This window comes from Patiria miniata, unplaced genomic scaffold (genome assembly GCF_015706575.1).
Source record: "Patiria miniata isolate m_02_andy unplaced genomic scaffold, ASM1570657v1 HiC_scaffold_1, whole genome shotgun sequence".
NCBI lineage: Eukaryota > Metazoa > Echinodermata > Asteroidea > Valvatida > Asterinidae > Patiria > Patiria miniata.
Window position 1 is genome coordinate 26,519,851 of NW_024037047.1, and position 22,329 is coordinate 26,542,179.

A 22,329-nucleotide genomic window follows, 5' to 3' on the forward strand; every position below is an offset into this window, starting at 1 on the left:
TGCAAAATACATCGTATTCACATCACATCACGGTCACATCACGCACTGGCGCCCAACGTGAATATTCATCACGCTGTGTGGATCGAAGACACATAGGTTCTCGTAGTGTTTTCCCTTCGTTTAAACTTATCCAAACCAATAAAAATATTTGATGAAAATGGACATGGGTTCAGTAGTTCATTCCACTATCCACTAGGACAGCGTGGCAGCTCGACGAAAGCCGTTCTTTGAAATGCTTTCATATACATGCATGGCTGAGTGATAGCAATGATGTGACGTCATTGTTATTTTCTTATGGATAAACATCGAACTAGCTCAATAATCATGATCCATTGACGATGCGTGCTGCAGATAAAACACCGCGCCCTGGTTTGTCAGCAGACTCTCCGTCAAGCACCACCCCTTAACGCTCTTAAAAAAAAAACCATATATCGCACTGCGCATACGCAGAGGTGATCCAATCGGTGGCGTTAAATGGAAAGTAGCTACCGGTCCCCGGATTTATGGGGGCGTGGACCAGTCAAAACGCTGCCCCCAATTTTCAAACATTATTACAACTGAGGAATTACAAATTAGTACCCGAAACCGAGGGCCTCCGTGCTGTCTGTTGTTGAGAGGAATAAAACAAAGTCCTCAATTCATACAATGGCTTAGTTAGCACTGAGCGACTCGGTTTCAACGCTAATTTCCAATTCGTCTGTACAGGGTGAGTCAAAAAATAACCGAAACCCAAATGTCGGGAGTTGGGACCATTGTTTTAGTGAAGTTCTGCATGGAGCACTTCAAAATCTAGGAGAAGAAAGCCCAATTAGTTTTTTTTTTTTTACTCACCCTGTAGTAGGAAACCTTTTATAGAGAATATATTTTGTTTCCAGTTTATTGTATTTTTTTAATACAGAACCAAACAAACAACGCACACAAACACCCCCAACAAACAAACAAACAAACAAACAAACAAACAAACAAACAAACAAACACCCCAACACCCCAACAAACAAACAAACAAACAAACAGAAAACAAACAAACAGAAAACACCCCAACAAACAATAATTCATTCATTAAAAAGTGTATATATGTCATTACAATTTGATATCTGCGTTTACACATCTATGGCCGGCCCTTGCAGTGGTTATATGGCGGACGGTGACTTCACCGTTCTAACAACCAATGGGCTATGCAGATCAGTGGTTGGCAACGTTGCCTTAACAGACTCGCAGATAGACATGGTTTACGTTGTGTATATAGGACCGTTTAGTAGGGTAATCAGTTGATTCTAACAGTGAAAACGAGGAAGTACTAAAGACGCAAGACACGGGAAGTTTATTCCTCATTGTAGTGATAGTCGGTTGTGAAATTCTTGGGGCAAATCTGTCGTTGGCTGAGCCGGCATTAAATCGTTCTTTCGAATTCGAAGTGCTCGATCACGGCGCTACTCCGCACCATGTTTTCGCCTCGTCTTTACGGGGATCCAAGCGGCGATGTGCCGCGGGATGCGCGCAAGACACGGCGTGTACTCAGTTCTGCTATGAGCCGACGACAAAGCAGTGTCTGTTGGAAGATGCTGCTGTGGAAGCCGCTTCTGAAGACGTAGGGGAGACAGGGGATTTTACCTGCTACACGAAGCCTATCACTTCAGGTGAGTTTACAGGCAGGGCTATTACCAAAACCGTCCTCGCTTCCTCAATTACCATTTTGTAATGGTGCTATGGATTTGGTTAGCATCAATGACAAGACTCCAAACTTTGTTATATTAACTGCAGATATTACTGACCATTTTCTATTTTAACCTCGATACCAATGATCAATGCTCACCCTAAGATCACTAAGAATGTCAGCTCTCGTTATTATACTAAGGATAATTTGGTCGGGTGCCCAGCAGAAGGGCATATGAGCGTTCTGACCCAAAAATCATTTTCAAGAAAATTGCACTGAAAGGTTCCATTGTTCCCCCGCGCGTATTATAAATTCAATGTTCTCCCACACGTAATATAAATCGTACGAACTTGAAATTTGTCACACGTATGAATCATAAGTTCTGGAACAACTTGTATTAATTTCTGACAATGTTTTTTTAATTTCATTAAAATAGAGGCAGTTTTCTGCACATGCCCTTTTGCTGGGAACATTTTGGTGATTACGCGCTATTGCATGAGGTCATATGCACATTTGCCCTTCTGCCGGGCACACGACGATTAGAAAACTTAACAAGTGATTTGAATTTAGCAGACTGGTCCCCTGTATTTAATACCCGATATCCTAATATTGCTTTTAACAATTTTTACCAATATATTTAATGAACATCACGACAAAAATGTCCCACTTAGAAATAAAAAGAAAAACAAAGCAAATCCTAAATCTCCCTGGGTAACAATATCCCTCCTGAAACCAATACAACTTAAAAATAGACTGTTTCATAAATTCCTTTCTAAACGTAATGAAATAAATCATGCGAACTATATTAAATACAAATATATTCTAACCAGTGTTTTACGAACAGCTAAGAAGAAGTATTATTGCTCTCAATTTGAATAAGAAAACACATATTAAGAATACTTGGAAAATTATCATTCAGTTCGTTAATAAAAATTCTCCTTCTACGAAAATTCCTGACATCACTGTTAATGGAAATTTAACTGATGACCCCGAAGTTATGGCCGATAGTTTTAATATTTTTTTTTTGCAAACATAGGCCCCAATCTGGCTAAAAATATTCCTCAATGCAAAACAAAATTCTCTGATTATCTCGCTCATCCTAACAAACTTTCTTTATTTTTTTCAACCAGCCACTAAAAAAGAAATTGCTGATAATTATTATCAAGAATTTGCCAAATAAAGCTAGCAGTGGTTTTGATTCAATCACTTTGTTCTAAAAAATACTGTTTCCGTAATTGGAGAACCTCTTACATACATTATTAGCATTTCTTTATCAACTGGTATTGTGCCAAACAACCTGAAGATAGCAAAAGTTATTCCTATTTACAAAGCTTCAGCTATTGATCAAGTAAGTAACTACAGGCCAATTTCAATATTACCGTGTTTTTCGAAAAATTTTGAAAGAATTGTTTATGTACGTACTCTTGATTTCTTACGTCAATACGATATCATATCAAACTTCCAGTTTGGGTTTCTTGCAAAACATTCAACTACTCATGCCGTTCTTTATCTCATTAATAAGGTTTAGACAATTCAGAACACACCCTTGGTATTTGTCTTGATTTTCCAAAAGCTTTTGACACCTTAGATCATAATGTATCGTTATACAAGCTTAATTACTACGGCATCAGAGGAGTCCCTCTTGCTTGGTTTCAAAGTTATCTCTCTAACAGAAAGCAATATGTATTAGTTAATGACACTCCTTCTAATATACGTTCCTTGACATGTGGGGTTCCTCAAGGATCTATTCTTGGACCACTTCTATTTCTTGTTTATATAAACGACCTAGTTAATGTCTCAAAACGCTTGTCGTGTATCTTATTCGCCGATGATTCAAATTTATTCTATAGTAACAAAAATATTAAGGATTTGATTGAATTGTTATTAATACTGACCTTGTTCTGATATCAGACTGGATAAAAGCAAACAAACTTTCCTTACATGTCAAAAAGACTAAGTGTATGTTGTTTAGTAATTCTTTACGTTCATTACCAAGGGATATTTTCATCGATAACAACAAGATTACTGTAAAAGATTGCAATAAATTCTTGGTTTATATATTGATAATAAATTAACTTGGAACAACCACATCGATTATATATGTAAAACTATTTCTCGAAACATTGGTATTATCAACAGGCTCAAGTTTTATATACCTAAATATATCCTGTTATCCCTGTACAATACTTTAGTATTGTCATATATTAATTACGGAATCTTAGTTTGGGGAAATTGTATTAAAAAATCAATGAATCGACTAGTTTTACTCCAAAAAAAGGCCCTAAGAATTACAAATCATACCAGCTATCTAGCTCACTCCGACCCGCTTTTTCTACTAGATAACACACTCAAGGTAAACGACATATACCATTTCCAACTCGCTATCTTCATGTTTCAATTAACAAAAAATGATCTACCGAAATGCATTTCGTCCATGTTTAACAGAAATAGGAACCTTCATAGATATTTAACTCGACAGGCCACTGAATTTCATTTACCATTTGTACAGACAGCTCTAGCCAAAAAAAGTGTTAAATTTGAAGGGCCAAAATTGTGGAACTCCCTAGACAATACAATAAAAAAATCGTCATCTATTTCTACTTTCAAAACCAACTTTTAACAGATTCTTCTCAACAAGTACTCGAATTCATGAACTCAGAATTTCATCGCTTATCAAATTGTCTTTTCTTGTCAATACTGTTCTGCAACATTCCTTCTAAATCATTCGTACTACCTGTTTATCTTCATAGATCATGGTTTTGTGTTATTTTGTATTATTTTATATCTTGTTGGTGTGGCTTTCTTGCATGCTCCTTTTGTATTACTTTTGCTTGTTTTGGAACCTTTTATTTTATTTTATAAATTCATTCATTTCCCTGTAAAATTCACCCGTTTGTTATTGTTTGTCATATTGTGACTTTCGCGTAGCTTATTATCATATTCATTTTCATTTAAAATTCACCTCTAATTTAACTATTATGTTACGTTATTTTTGTGTACGTATGTTTTTTTTTGTTTAGCTTTCATACTGTCTTTGTTTATAATCGTTCTTGTCATCCTGTATCTTCTTTGTTGTTTATGTTCAGGGGACTCGCACTCGACAAGCTTTGCTTTTTGTGGGTCCCTTGCATCTCTAGGTGGTGTTATTCAAATGTTATTATTCTCATCTTTATATTCTAAAAAAATGCATAAATCATAATAAATTCTAAGTACAAAAAACAAACAAAAAACTTTGGTTACCAACCCCGGCACGTGTACACCACGTACATTCACACACTCAAGGAGAACATTCATGGCATAACAATTTGTTAGCTCCTTTCGTCATTACCCGGAGTATTGTCCATCGTAAATAATCACATGGTTTTGATGGCGTTACCAATCATTTGTGAATTTGTTATAAAAACCGTGACATGTCAATGGACTTTGTGTCACCTTTAATATTCTCTAATGGACATTCACCGATCAGCCATTAGGTTGTAAAACGAGAACTAAGTATACTCTAAACGAGGTGCGCTTTTCTCGTTTGTCGTTTGTGAAATCATAAGGTGTACGTTACACCAATAATCTTAAAACCGCCATGCCACACGCACTCAAGCATTGAGAGGGTGACGGGTGTTCGCATTCTCAATTAGGAAATTAAAGGTCAAGCTGTAGGTATAATGGCGCTATTCACACGTCTCAGAGCGTGCGGTAGACTGCTTAATATTAAAATGAACTTGACTGTATCAAACCTTTTTTTTTTTTAGTAAGTTTTCCAAAGTATTTGTAAACATGAAGTATGAACGTTCGTAGTTTGTACCACCAATGCAGTTTTCCTTGAGAATTGCATTTTCCTTAATTTTATTTTATAGTGTGTAATGTATGCAAGGCACCGAGGAAACCAATTGTTAACTGTTTAGGCATACCCTGAGTACAGAAATGTAAAAAAAAATAATAACCATTATAAATACTTTTAACCCTAATTTAAATAGTAAAGGCCTTCACGGTATCCTTGCAGAAACAGTGAGGGATATGATGAAATTTCCAGGGAAAATGTCAGGTTTTAGTTTGCTTGTTATTTTGTTTTGTTAGAGAGGTCCCCTCCTTTGGAAAAAATTGATCTTCCTGCCCAACGACGTCAATGAGAGCATGTAAAATGTATTATAAAAAAACTACTTCTCACTGCTGTTAATGTCAACGGTGATTAAGAGCAAATTATTGCTTACTGTATTATCTATATTTATTTATTACACTTTGCAACTTTATTAGGTCATGAAAATAATGTAATTGCATCTATTATTTACTATCAATATCTCCTTTGGATAATCATGAGTTGAGCAACTACATATTTTCTTTGTGAAGGGGCAGATCCAGTACAAGCTTCGGTTTCTTGTCTGACCTCCCCATCCTATTATTTCAAGTTCTCTTAAAGTTGTTCCCTATCAGTATTCAACTCACTTTATGGAAAAAAAACCTGAAACCTGAACCCTGAAACCTGAAACGTTATACAATAAATGACTTTTGTGCAGACTTGACGGGCACCACTATAAGTGTCTTTAGTCCAAAAATTGGTAAGCCTCCAATCGATATATTCCAGTCCATCTTCACGGCATTTTTCGTTATTAATAAGCAGCAGCTACGCAGTCTACCTCATGCTATGAGACACGTGCATCGCCCCATTAATTACAGGTGCGTACTCAATGCTCTTCAATACATTCGATGCCCCCACATTAAAACCCTGCGCAGCGTTTACAAAAAAAACTTTACAACAACTCGTCAACGGCGGCCCTCTGGGCAGCAGGTACTTTTCCGCACTACGCAAGACCCAATTCATAGCAATACAACAAAAAGCCACATGCCAGACAGTGTCCAGACAGTTGCCAGACAGTGCACTGGAAAGATAATTGACCGGCGGCTGTGGTATGCAGTTATGAAGGGAGATGGCTGTGTCAAGTTACAGGTCTTTGTTGATGTTTCAAAGAGACTTGGCAGGAGGCCTGGTCGAAAGTTTGTTGACACGGCCTGGGTGTAGCCCTGGCTGCAAAGTTTATTAAACAAGCTGATTTGGCAAGAGTTGAATGAGAATTAGATAGGAGGTGAACGTTATTGGCCCTAAATAAATAAACATTGGCCCTAAATATATAATTATATGAACACCATAGACTCGCATCACGTAGTATATGGTGTTTATATAATGCGTCGATGAATTGCAAAACCCAAAATTTAATAAATAATAGTGTTTTTTACTCATTTAGTATTTTGTTTACTCATTTTTTTTGTTTTTTGTTTTGTTTTTCAGTGTGTACCAACACGATCACAAGTGGGACATATTCCAACCATGCTTTCCCTTTTCCCGCGTTCGATGGTGAATTCGTCTTGGATTTTGCCGTCCAGGTCAACGCAGACGCCATTGTGAGTCTATCTGTGGATGGCACACACGCTGGCATCAACTACGAAGTGGGTACGTACGAGCAACGACTGGAATATTTCGGTAGCCCAACTGCGCGTGCACACCTCAAAAATTGATGAATATCATTCAGGTCTCCATGGGTTCAAGAAAGTAAAATGTTCCCTGAAGAAAATAAAAACAAAACAAAAAATTGTTTGGAATTGCTGATATTTATTCGAACTATTCCCTTATTATTTGAATACAATTTAAAGGTTGAGTTGATCCGTTACACGCTTACTTTTAATAAAGATGGGGATGGACATTTTACAATAGCCTTTTTCGAAGTCCATCTTCTTTAGTAATCTATGTTCCAAAAATAATTGCACATTTTAGAATTTGTGCACGTCTAGCTATTCAGCGGGTCCGGAAGCGAGCCAACTAGGGGTGAACTCTCTGGAAAACAGGTTTAGAGGCATTTTGAGTTAAGTTTATCAGTCGTAAAATGAAGAGGAACACTCCAGGAAATCATGATAAAGAACAGAACTTTAACACTTTAAAACGGTGGTTGAATGCTTCTTGTACATAGCGAAACTCCAAGGAATTGAGCTTTCACATCCTGGATTTTTAAAGTGTTACATGCCAAACTTCTCCAAAACAATGGTCCCGACATTTGGGTTCCTTTTTGATTCACCCTGTATAATCGGTCACATGATGGTCAGCCTCACACGATCATGGGCGTCGCCAAGATTTTTTTTCCGGGGGCATGCAGAGCAACTTTTTTCCGCTAAGTTTCTTGACCTTTTAAAGGGAATATACATCATTTGCTTTTGCTGTAATTTTCAGAAATGGATGGAATTGGGGGGTTGGAAATATAAAGCAAATATAGTTACACTGACTTTTTGGAGGTTTTGGGTTCGAAAATGCTATAAAAACCAAGAAAAACGATCATTTTCCTGTAGTCTGGTTCCCTGACTCCATATAAGAAGAAACAGAGCAGTTTACATACATTGGGGAATTGTAAGGTCAGGGAACCAGTCTAGCTGGCTCGTACCCGTTCATAGGTTTGTAATCGATTGCAAACAAGTGCAATGGTCAATTGGGGCCAGTATTTGAAAAAAAAGCCAGTTGTTTCCAACGCTGATCGGCCGATCAGCGTTGGAAATTGATACAAAAATACAATTTTTCTTGGAAATGACAGTATACCAGGTGCCATAATTTTACAGGATGCTTTAGACTGTCATTTACCAACAACCTATTAAGGTATTTCGCAAAAACTTGGTAGTTTTATTTTTCGATGTTTGCAAATGTTGTATATTCCCTTTAAACATGTTCTCAATTTATCATTTTCCGAGTGTGGGCAGGGGAACATTCCCCCCCCCCCCATCAAATTAACAGCAACATGGCTTTGCACCTCTTTTTCACTTTGTTTTTTTCCCCTTTTGCGCCCCCCTCCCCCATGCACACGATGGCCAGTCACATGATGACCAAATGGAAGCCGTCAATTTTTAATCATGTACCTTTCTTTGTGAATCTGATTGGTTAACATTAATATCGTGTCCGGTGAAATTGGAGTGCTGCCCGCACACCTTTCCGGTGACAAACTTGAAATTCATCCGAGCGCCCGGTGTTCGGTCAGATCGGTCCGAGTTTTCAGCGCACACCTCTGTACCGTGCGATGGCCCGATGATCCGATGATACAACTGGTAAAATCGGAAAAGTGTGCACCGGGCTTTACATGTTGCACAAGGACAAATTTACCAGGGGACAAACTTTCCGTTGGGTAAGGGGATATAATTACCTAACGGGGGAAGATTTACCTAGGTAAAGCTGTCGCCGGGACAGAGTTTCTTGGTCGTGGTCACCGGGGGGAGGGGGGGGGGGAAAACAAAGAAATCCTTCAAACCATCATTGGGTGCTGTGCATACCGTGCGCCGTTGAAGGTGTAACATTCAAATGTCTCAAACCAACAACAATAATCATTCTCCACAGTTCTAGGAAAGAATGGCAACACCCTAACGGTCATTCGCAGAAAGTGGGACGCGGGTGATTTGATCGGAATCCCCGCAGAAGCAGACGGCGTGGTCAGCGGAGATGAGATGCGTCGGTTCTGGCTGCGGTACGACCACGGCACCTTCGCCCTGGGCAGACACGACAGGGCGGCTTATCTTGAGTGGACCGATCCTACACCGCCGGCTGACCCGCCAAGATTCATCGGCTTAGGTGGTTGGTCTCACGTTAGTCATTGGATTATTTACAACAGGTGTTCTTAAGTTCTAACCCCGACGGTATAGGCATGGGCGTCGCCAGGATTTTTTGTAGAGGGGGGCAAAACAATTTTGCCAAAAAATGCTTGTATTTCTCAACACATTCTCGATTTATCAGTTTTAGAGGGGGGCAGGGACATTTTGCCCCCCCCAACTCATTAAATTTACACCACTTTGTCTTCGCTCCTCTTTTTCTTTTCTTTTCTTTCTTTTCTTTTTCTTCCTTTTTTTTTTTTTTTTTTTTTTTGGCTTTTCCAGGGGGGAGGGGGGGCAAGTGCCCCCCCTTGCCCCCCCCCCCCCTCGCGACGCCCATGGGTATAGGAGTGGGGGCAGCGTTGTAGTGCTGGTATTCGGCACTTGTACTCGAATACCTTATTTTAGAGTAAAGGTACTCATACTCGAATACAAAGTACTCGTACCTAAAATGAAGGTACTCGTACTCGGGCAGCAAAATACTCGTACTCTCATGTCGAAATTGTGCTCGATCATCTAGGTACTCCTATACTCGAATAGAATTGCTCGGAGAAAAAGAGTAAAGCTTGACTTACCACGGCCTTATAATTGTATCGATACTTTCAGTTGCCTGACTTGCCTCTGCTCACGTCCCGACAAATACAATTACATGTAACAGCTAGCCGCGAATGGGTCTGTGCTATTGGGGCTGAGCCAATTACGCACAATGGCCAATCATGTACGTGAAGCGCCGAGGTGTTCCCCAAAATGGTCGGTCGATTAACTTGGGTGATTGGAGCAAGGCCGTTTTCCGAACCCCGGATTCGGCTCCCTATCTAGCCTTGGTCAAGGAGCTAGATGCTATTCATCCCGGCCGTGGCGCGTAAACGATATCCTCGCTAGGGCCATGCATAATGCAGTGTATTATAAATACAGCGCGAACAGAGACCTCACGCGGCCACCATTTCTACGCAAATTAGTTGGACCCAATATCGCGCCTTGGTTCAATCGTCGGCAAAAGCTTATGTTTGTCTTTATTTTGTAGGCGGGGCTAATATGTGTAGTGTCCAATCACACCTTGGTAAATCCGGATGTCATCAAATTGTTTGCAGCTAGCTATTCACCTTTTGCGGACGTGACAGGAACCACAGTTTTTGTGCATTGGTGCCGTGTGCAGAGACACGTGTACGTGTATGGATTATGTACGGTGCTACGTTTTACAAAGCAAGTTTCCACGCAACGATCGACCAATAAAAAAAACGACATTTAAGGTCAGCTAAGGCTATTAACATAATGAGCACCACCCCAAAAACCTCACATGGACGATTGAACCAAGGCGCTATATTTGGTCCAACTGAAATAGCATAGACATTATGACTGCATGCATTAGCGACCGCGCTACGGCCGGATAAAAAACAACTAGCGCCTTGACCAAGGCTACTCCTTATCCGGGTCCAGCCCCATTGCCAATCTTGCCAATTGGAAAAAAATCACAAAATAATATCGTCTATATATACAAGTACTCGTACCCGTACTCGGAAGTAAGTACAAGTACTCGTACTCGATCGCACTCGGAATCGCAATACTCGTACTCAGAGACCTGTACTTTTACTCGGAAGTACTTATGTACTCGTACTCGTACTCGGCAACCTAAGTTCTCGTACTCGGCAACCCCATTCCACACCACCACAAAAGAAGATGCTAGCATCAAATGCGGTACTCCTCTGCCCATCTTATTTGTAACGGTTTAGTCGGTCGGTCAGTTCCTTCCATTTTGGCGCTCCTCCCCCCCCCCAAGAAAAAGTTCAGCAAGTGTTCTGACCTCTTGACTGAGTGAGGTCAGGAAATTGAACATTACAGAGAGCAACTCAAACAATAAAAGAAAATCGTCGTTTCGACCAAAAATGTGTTTGTTACGGCGTAAAAGACACATAAAGACGGCAAACATGCAGACACGCAATGCCAGTTAATAATTTGAATTATACAACACCTGAATAAATCCCCGTCATCTGATTGGTGAATTGTAGATCACGTGACATATTATTATTCGGTATAAGGCCCGGTTCATACTTCATGCGAAAGCAAGTGCGAAGCGAAAAGCATGTCGTCAACAATGGTGGACGCGCTTCGAATGTATTGTTGGCGTCACGAATTTCGCTTCGCTTTCGCTTTCGCGTGAAGTATGAACCGGGCTTAATGCACGGTGCGACCATGCGTTATACCCATGCGTTAAGCCCGGTTCATACTTCACACGAAAGCGAAAGCGAAGCGAAATTCGTGACGTCAACAATACGTTCGAAGCGCGTCCACCATTGTTGACGACATGAATTTCGCTTCGCACTTGCTTTCGCGTGAAGCATGAACCGGGCTTTATACCGTTTCACTTTGCGCTTGTTCCATGACGCGGTATTTGCGTGCAAAATGCATGCTGGTGTGCGCGTTCAGCGTAGCGCGTATTGTTCCAAAGAGCCAGCGCTACAGCGTTGGGTTCAAACATTTTCGTGAAGGGGTAGTTCAAAAAAAAAAAAAAAAATTATAAAAAAATAAATTTTAAAATCAAAATAAATTGTAGTTTAAAATTTACCAATCAAATGACGAGAATTTATTCAGGTGTTGTATAAAACAAATAACGAATGTTTTACGTTCGTGCGATGGAAAGAATAATTTCATTCGGTGACAGATTGAATGTTCTATTCCACGAGGCGAAGCCGAGTGGAATAGAACATTCATGAAATTATTCTTACCATGACACTCACAAACATTCGTTATTTGTATACCAACATATGACTGTGTGCTCTCCCCATACCGTCCCACAATATTCCACTCTTACCTTTTGATAAGTGTAATAATGGGATAAATACAAACAATTGGATAGGTGCATTATGACACGTCTTGGGATAATATAGGTCCGGCCAATTTCCTAAAATGTTCATTCACTTCTGAAAATCGGTCATTCATTTTCGTCTGAATTTGAGAATCGCTCTGAACGCGCGTTTAATTTTCGCTACCATTCGATTCCATTTTAGTTCAATCAATTAAGTAATTGACTAGCATCTTTCGTTTATGTCCATTCCGATTCGTTTACAAGACTTGTTTTTCGCTTTTATTTAGAGGGTGATTTCAAACATTCACCAAACTATTTCACTTTTAGTTTCATGCCATTGGCACCAGATACAATTAGGGGTTTTGTTTCATTAACCGTCAATCAAATTAGCTGTACATGAAATCAATTTTAAAAAGGTATGCTTGCGCAAATGAATGCAGAGGTAACGTAATTGGCCGTCTATTTCTCAGAACCGAATGCACGGACAATGAAAACGATTAGGCCTAAACGTTGGTTGAATTGCAACAGATTAAAGACCTACATTCAAATTCAGCCGAAAACGAATGACCCATTTCCAGAAGTGAATGATAATTATAGGAAATTGGCCGGAAACACATTATATTTAAATAGTTGCATGCGCGGACTTTATATACGGATTATTTCCCACCTGGTCTGTATACACAGATGTGAAGAAAATGCGAGCAGTCGATACAGTTTTTGGCCCTTAACACCGTGATTGTTCAGAATGTACATCATAGTCAGAGCCACTTCAGTTAAAGGGAAGATACAACATTTGCAAACATCACAAAACGAAAAGATCAAATCTCGAAATACCTAACTGGATTGTTAGAGAATGCCAGTCTGTGGCTCCAGGTGTGCTGACATTTTTATAAGAAAAATTTAAGAAATTTTTTTCCAACGCTGGTCGGCCGACCAGCGTTGGAGAAAACTTGCTGTTTTCAAAAACTGCTCCTAATTTTCATAATTAGCTATTCCGCATTTTCTTTGCAATCGATTACACACCTGTGAAGGGGTACAAGCCTGCTAGACTGATTCTCTGACCTTACAATTCCCCAAAGTCTATAAATTGCTCCGTTTCATCTTAAGTGGGGTCAGGGAACCAGACTACAAGAACGTGATTGGTTTTCTTGGTTTGTTCAGCATCCACAAGCCGAAAACGCGAAACAAGTGCTTTTAACAATATTTGCTGTAGCACACTAATCCTCCGAATCCACTTATCTCTAAAAATTGCAGCAAAAGCACATGTTGTACATTCCCTTTAATGTTCCTTTCTGATTCTTATTAACTTCTTACTCCTTGTTCGTTGACATCACGCCTGTGTGATTTGCATTCAAAAAGAATTTGTTTTGAGCACGGTGCTGTGATTTACGTGTGTGTCACTAGTCAACGTGTATCAAACATTGTATGAACACAACAGGAAACACGTATCACACTCCGTCGAGTCCAATGTAAACAATCGATTTTTTTTTTGATTTTTTTTCGGGAACGGTAAGACATTAGGTTGGTTTCCTCTCAACAAGATGTTTGAAATAGGATAAGATTTCAGGACGCAGTGCCCCTTTAATGTGAATAACATTGTGAGGACCCGGTCTTTACTGCGTGATAATGACCAAATGGGTATAACAGTGTGAGGACCCGGTCTTCACTGCGTGATATAATAACTGGGTCGCGGGATGGCCGCTGTTACATTGTAATGGATCAAGCCAAAGGTGACAGCGATCATCCCCAACCCCGGTCATTATCACACTGTGAATTCCGGGTCCTCACATTGTTAGTCCCTAAATATTATTAAAGAAACCATCATGGTTTCTAATTGTACTCACATGTAATTTTAAAACACCATTTTTTGGTATTGTACAGTATTTTATCTTTATTTAATTTAGATAGCATACATGTGTTTATATATCTTTCATTTTCAGTACATTAAATTATTGTATTTATGTGTGATATTTATTCTTAATTTTGAACGTATTCATTAACTTGTTCGATGTAAAAGGAAGAACGGAAATTGTACCACCATGGATAATGAAGTCAAATTGAATTGAATGGATGGTGAGTGTTTGGTTCTCAAATTGCTAAAAATAAATATTAACTGCTCATACACGTACGAGGTCTGCATAGGCCTATTTGATATCTAAATCGATGAGGTTAAAAACTTAAGGTCAACCAGTCAGTGGCCGTGTCACCCACAAAGCCCCGTTTGACCTCAGTTTCGTGTCCCGAAGTCATTGAAATCGTGTGCTTTATTTTGATACCGAATAAAACTGCTTTTGACAAAATAAAGTGTTGTTACGAGGCGTCAAACGTCGTTTCCCCCCTGATGTAGGCCCAGTGTAAAATGCTACCATTAGGATTTATAATTCAGTACCAGTGGAAATGTACACAAAATAACACAACCATTAACTGCCTGCCATCTGCCTCGTCGCTTTGACAAAATAATTAAATTAATTGTCCAAACATGAAAAGAAATCAATTTAATTTCCATCCATATATCAATTTTTCATGACGTCTATTGGAATTCTCCGCCACAAATAATGCGTTGATGTGGGGGAGGGCATGCTGCCTGTTCCCCATCGCCTACCGTGCTTGCAAGCATAGGAGTGTCCAGAATATTTTCTAGAAAGGAGGGGGTAGCTCATTCAAGTACCGGTACCACGATACACCTCCAGGTGTAGAAAGACCAAGGAGGGGAGGGATGGGGATGAGGATGGGGGTCGAGGTGTCTATGGGGGTAATCGACATCTGTCGCTTGGGTCCTTCTTCAATTGCAGGATATTCATGTAGCCGCGTTTTCGGTTTGAATCGCTAAAATTCAATTAATAAGATGTTATTGTATTCGACCATTTTCTTTTGATTCTTAATACATAACGCATTTACAAATTATATCACGGCTTTTGGTCAGTTGACCACAAGAGCTAGTTCTTACCTTGGTTGCAACCAATGACAGAACTGTATACAAATCATGGGTGGGCGGTGCTAATCACCATAATATGCAATGGTCCAGTACCGGTGTCATATGAAAATCCGACTCCTATGAAAATCGGACTCTTCAGTTTTCTCTATTATATTGGTTAATCCCTCGCACGTGACCAGTCACTCTCCTAATTATCATACTTACGCATGCGCAATACTACCAAAGAGTCCATATTTCATGGAGTCAAATATCCACTTTACACCGGCCATGTTACCGGAAACATTCAGTCATATTGTTTTCTGTATTCCATGTTTCATTAACACTTATTTAATATAGACTAGAGAACGGAATGATCGGCGTCGTTGTTTGTGCCCAGCAACATTGGTGAGGAGGAGGGGAGGCGGTGATCCTATGTACAGCAGCGTTTCGAGGTTTTGAGTCTAGCGATCAGTCGTTGCCTAGTTTGAATTGGTTGGTGTTGCGTACCAATTACATCCCTCGTTGATATTTACTCAGTAGCACCAAACGAACAAGAATTACAACCAACGAGTTAAGACATTCGAATTTCAGTGAGACTTTCTTTCGGATTTAATTAAACCCTCAGCACGTCTGCAATAAAAAAGGCAATATAAGACTATATGAGGCGAATCCAAAAGTGTTTTTCCCCTGACGTATAAGCCCAGCGTAATATGCTACCATTACGATATATAATTCATTACCACCGGGGATGTACACAAAAGACTTAACTGCCTGCCATCTGCCTCGTCGCTACGAAATAATTGTCAAATTAATTTCGAAAGCATGGACAAAAAATGAATTTAATTTCCATCCATATCTCAAGTTTTCATGTTGTTGATACAAAGAACGATTGAACACCAAGCAATGCGCGTAACACTCGCCGCTGTGTCTCAGTGTGTAGTACTATCTAAACCGAATCCACAAACAAATATCGGAGGCCAAGAAAACTGTTGCACAATCAAGATTTGCCGTTGTAATTTCGAAGTGGGAAAGTCGGTGGTTGATGGGGAGGGGAAGGGACAGGTGGGGGGGGGGGCCATTTTAGGGGCCCCATGGAGAACGGTTCTTATATAACTGATGGGGTTACCCTGGTAAAATAAAATGGCAATCAATCAACCAATTAATCAATTGAACCTTTATGCCTTATCAATACATGGCATTGTATTCCGCGTCTTTACGAATTCCGATTCGATTAAAGCCAAAAAATAATATCAGATATTCAGAACAAGAACAATTAGGGGTTTCTGTTTCATTTACCGCCAATCAAATTAGCTGTACATGAAATCAATTTATAAAAGGTATGCTTGCGTAAATGAATGCAGAGGTAACGTAATTGGCCGTCTGTTTCTCAAAACCGAATGCGCGGACAATGAACACGATTAGGCCAAACGTTCGTTGAATTGAAACGGATTATAAAAGACCTGCATTCAAGTTCAGCCGAAAACGAATGACCCATTTCCAGAAGTGAATGATAATTATAGGAAATTGGCCGGGAAAACATTATATTTAAATAGTTGCATGCGCGCACTTTATATACGGATTATTTCCCACCTGGTCTGTATACACAGATGTGAAGAAAATGCGAGCAGTCGATACAGTTTCTGGCCCTTAGCATCATGATTGTTCAGAATGTGCCTCATAGTCAGAGCCACTTCAGTTAATGTTTCTTTCTGATTCATCTTAACTTCTTACTCCTTGTTCGTTGACATTACGCCTGTGTGATTTGCATTAAAAAGTAATATTGATGAGCACCGTGCTGTGATTTACGTGTGTGTCACTAGTCAACGTGTATCACACATTGTATAGACAGTAAGACATTAGATGAGGTTGGTTTCCTCTCAACAAGATTTTTGAAATAGGATAAGTAAACCATCCAAAGCATGACATTTTCGGAGATTTCAGGACGCAGTGCCCCGTTAATGTGAATAACATTGTGAGGACCCGATCTTCACTGCGTGATAATGACCAAATGGGAATAACAGTGTGAGGACCCGGTCTTCACTGCTTGATATAATGACCGGGTTGGGGGATGGCCGCTGTTAATGGACCAAGCCGAAGGTCCAGTAACAGCGGCCGTTCCCAACCCCGGTCATTATCACGCTGTGAATTCCGGGTCCTCACATTGTTAGTCCCTAAATATTATGAAAGAGACCATCATGGTTTCTAATTGTACTCACATGTAATTCTAAACACAATTTATAGGTATCGTACAGTATTTTATCTTTATTCAATTTTAAATAGCATACTGTCAATTTTTAATGAGCTTTTAATGTACTATTATGACTATTTTCATGCGATTAATTCTGTAAAGCGCATTGAGATATTCTTTTGATGTAATGCGCTATATAAGAATGCATTATTATTATTATTATTATTAGCATACATGTGTTTATATATCTTTCATTTTCAGTAAATTATTGTATATATGTGTGATATTTATTCTTAATTTTGAACTTATTCATTAACTTGTTCGATGTAAAAGGCAGAACGGAAATTTTACCACTAGGGATTATAAAGTCAGATTGAATTGAATGGATGGTGAGTGTTCGGTTCTCAAATTGCTAAAAATATATACTAACTGCTCATACACGCACGAGGTCTACATAGGCCTATTTGATATCTAAATCGATGAGGTTAAAAACTTGAGGTCAACCAGTCAGTGGCCGTGTCACCCACAAAGCCCCGAAGTCACGTACGCATGACCCAAAAGCCTACACGAGATTTTACGAGACTGCATTCGAGACTACATATAAACACGAAACAGTAACTGTTTCGCCAAGATGGCTAGGTTAGTGAAGTTGAAATCGTGTGCTTCATTTTGATACCGAATAAAACTGCTTTTGACAAAATAAAGTGTTGTTACTACCTGTCAAAGAAAAATTATACTTTATAGCAACAAAAGTGAAGGCCGATAGTTTGTAGGTGTAAATTCAATTCTTAAAAAAGGCCGAAGAAATGGCAAGATTCATTAGATAGATGATAGTCTACGCTTCATTTTCATGTGAAACACGTGCAGGAGACTTTTAAATTGTTGGTCCAAATCGCCGTTTGAATAGACCTTTCTGCGCTTGGTTGGCAAACTGCATTTTTGCCAACCACGGCCTGCAAAACTATGGAAGGTCCAACGCAAAGATGAAGAAGAATTATTTCAGATAACCAAAATACTATTAGATTGATGGAAATACAACAGTGTCAACAAAGGTACAACATAATTCTTAAACATGCCTTTTTACTTTGTATTGAGGGAGTTATGGGGACTTTTTTTGGAATGTTTATAAAAATATGTTGCCAACCACGGCTTCAATTTATGCGCTTGCGGCAGCCCATATACAATGGCGGCAAAGTTTTCAAACAAATGAAAGTGTAAAATGAAAACTTTTGCGAGATTTTATGATTTGCAATCACAAGTGTTCTCGTGTAAACGCCTGAACATTGTTAATAGCACGCGCGAACGTGCAATGAATGACTTATGAATATTAAGCAGGCCATCTCGAGCTCAACCAATCAGTGGGCATAGGGGGTCACAAGGTCATACCGTGTCTGGGTTCCTTGCTCTGTGTTTTTACAATGGTGACGATTTTTTCGTGTTGTAGAAAATGAAGTTGTTGGAAACATGTAAACCGAATTGTTAAAATATTAACGACATCACGTTCACGAGATTTTTTTTGTAGATGAAGGTTCATTCTTTCCTTTGATTACCTCAACATTCGGGAGACTTTCGTCATTGTCGAAAACCCCCGGAAATTTCATCATGTAATTTTTAGGCGATTTGTCCGTGAAATAATACCGTCAAAATGTATCGAACCCCCTTTTGTTTTAGAAGAAAAATACATTGACAGATGTATGTACATGTAGTAGGTCTTTAACTACCTTAAACAGCTTTGTTTGTGTGGATCGGTTGTGGTCTGGCATGGACATTGCAAATTTTCTGAAGCCCTTTTCAGTACGGCCATCGTTCGCTGGCCTCGCGTTGCTGTCAGTTGTGTGGACGAGAAAATAGACAGCTACGCGTGACACGGCAACTGACTGCCAACTAATTTCTGTCTTGAAAGTGGCGATTGATCGGGAAATAACCACTTCCTGCCAAAGTCGCGACGGCGATTACTCTGTACCGCATCAAAAGATTGAATTTAATACATCATTTGGTTTCAATTGAATCCAATAACGACATGCAGTGGCAGGTATGGCCTCCAATTAGATGGCGCTTTGTGAACACTTTCGAAAGCTTTAACGAAAGTACAAAATGCATTGAGCGGAGTTGCCTTAATCGGTTGGACGCGTGATAACGGGCCTTAATACACGTGGGCTTGTTAATCGCAAATGTTCTGTACCATGTAGTGGGGGTTTGTTGCATAACATCTAAAACGGAAATATTCACAAAACTTCATGCAAAACCACACCTTATGTAAGATATACTTGTTCCAAAATTATTTAAAAATATGTACAGTACTTCAGGATATAACAGATGGTATTGTGCAGTTTTTGTCGTCACAGATGACGTATTTACCCAGGAAATAAACGTCAAGTGTGACACCTTTTTTGAAGAAAATTCCAAATCTCGTTTTTAACTAGGCTTTCATCAAAGAGTTTTAGAGAGATATGGTCCCGAACCGAACAAACAAATGCGGCATTTCATTGTTTATTATATATCTAAATATAGTGTGTTCGGCGTTAACATATTTGTAGTTATCAATAATTATCAGAATTCAACAGTAAATGCCCAAAATGTAGGATCATGAATATTCAAAAATATAATTAGCTGGCTTGACAGAATTTGAACACCAGATCGAGCGTAGACTAGAGCCCTGCAAATTTGAAAGCCGTCGAGCGCTGTGAGGCTGTTAAACTGTCTGGGTCTTTGTCGACAAGTGTTCATGGTAATTGCCACCTGTACGGGCCATTATCACACGTCTGTGTCCATGGAGATCAATGAACAAACGAGATTGACGGTGTGACGTCAGCTGTCGTTGCTCTCGTTCATTCTGGTTAGCGAGCCGATGTCTTCACACAATGTGAACAGCGCAATTCGGTACTCTATTGACCCCAGACATCTTAAGAACCTAGACCAATTATACATTTTCGCTTTGCGTGTTTCCATTAGCAAAGCATTACATCCTAAAACCGCCATGTTAAAGGGCATGGCGTCCAGAAATGCGCCCAATGAGCTACAGAATTCGTTTTAAAACATTTTTGTGCTAGCGAGAACCATGCGAGAACAAATTTCAGGAGTCAAAATTTTAACTCTCAAAAATCGAGCTGTTGAATGCTAGTTGGTGCTGCAGAGTGCATCCCATTGGACGTGCGAGAAACGACATATGTGTATTGATGCTTTGTGTATGACTGACACACACGCAACGTGTACCCGTACATTGAATGGACACGGCAGGAAATACGTATGTGCATGCCACAATAATTATGTCCGCCGTGTCAGATGTAAGCAACCGGTTTACTCGTCTTTTCTCGGGAAAGGTAAGACATTAGGTTATTTTCCTTTCAACCAGACCTTTAAAAAAAGGATAAAGAAATTATCCAAAAGATTAATCCTCTTTAATGTTACGCGAGCGCCCTGCTCGTAAATAACGCGTGGGCGTCGGGCAACCTGCGTGCGACCGTCTTCTAGCGCCCTCATGTTTTCACATGTCATCATAATTTCATATGTCTCTCAAACACGTCCAAAAACTGGATAAAACAATGGAACATTTCGTTGCAGAGCTGACAAACCGGCGAATCGACCATTTTTGCGATTTCGAGATTTTGTTATTTTTTAGGGTTTATGAAGGTTGCTCTTTCAAGTATTTATGCCAAAATTCTTAATTTTTGTCTAGATTTTGAGATTCAGAGCCCCCCTTGTGGCGAATCGCTCAAAAAAAAATTCATAATTTGACATAGTGACGAATACGAAATTTCACTGGTAACCAGATAATGTAAGGCGGCATTCAAAGTACCAACAAAGGTTATTCGTCAGTTTGTCGGATTGCCCGCGCGTGCACGCGCGATCCGACAAACTGACGAATAGCATACAAACAGTGTAAAGAACAACCGGATAGGGATTAATGTAATTTGACAAACTGACGAATACCTTTACGATCAAATAAAAACAAATCGCACAACTTCTCTGATCAAATAAGTGACCTGATGGATACTTAGTTTCCTAATTTATTCCGAAAATATACTAAAACGGTTTTTATCGAAACATTAAGGGTAAAATACGGCGCCCAGAGAAATGTCCAACTTCAAACGCGATTTACTCGAAACAAGGTTTTCGCTTATTCGTCGGTATGTCAGCTCTGCGACGATTTTTAAGCCAACAAAAAACTCCATCGTCATGCGCCCACGATAAGCGTTCGCGTAAAATCGCAGTTAGACTGGTTCCCGGTCACTAGCCCTCCATTGTCATTTGCAAGCTTCAGACTTCAAATATACAGGGACAGGTAGCGGGCAATGAATCCTGAATACATTATGAGGAGGTTTTCCTCCAACTGTATGTAAATTATAATGAAGGACAGGCCCAGTTGTGCCTCCATTGATATCCTGAGGATGGAACTACTCCAACACAAAAAAGTTATCCCTCAGATCTTGTTGAAAACCAAGCACAAATGCAATGAGACTATGCTGCCTTTGGTTTTGTGTCAGCAAAGAGAATTGTCGATAGCGACGGGAGTTATTTTAACAACCTGCACTTTTTGGGGGACATGCGACATAGATTCCCTCTTTAAATTTTGGTGCATAAAGTATGAACCAAGCTTAATACGAGTTGAGCATGAAGCGAAACTATTGCATGCCGTTTCCCAACGTTATGCGTACAACAAAAGTGTAGTACCTTAACCCTGAAAGGGCTGAGGGGCGGAATCCGCCCCTTCCCCCTCCACTTTTTTCTGTGATAGCCTAGATATTTTTTTCGCGACCCGAGCTGTTACTTAATATTTTAGCAGGGAAAACTGAACTTTCCCATACATGTATATGAATAATTACTTAGCCTTAATTCCAAACCCTTTGACCTATAGTCATGACATTTCTTGGGCATGTTCATGATGAGTTGCTCTTTGCATGTACCGAGTTTCAAAAATGTTCGTCACTCGATGGCCGAGAATTTAGGGCGGCGGAATACCCCCCCCCCCCCCCGGCTGAGAGATGGTCAAAATAACCCGGCCCTTTTAGGGTTAAACTCGCAAGCCTTTTTTAATATGGAGACCAGATGACAATAGAGTACGCGCATCAGTTAACTCAAACAGTGCCCTCTGTTGACACATTAGCTATCATTTTTGATTTCGGTGAAGCAATTTACAACCATTTTATTTTTCTACCAAACTTTAA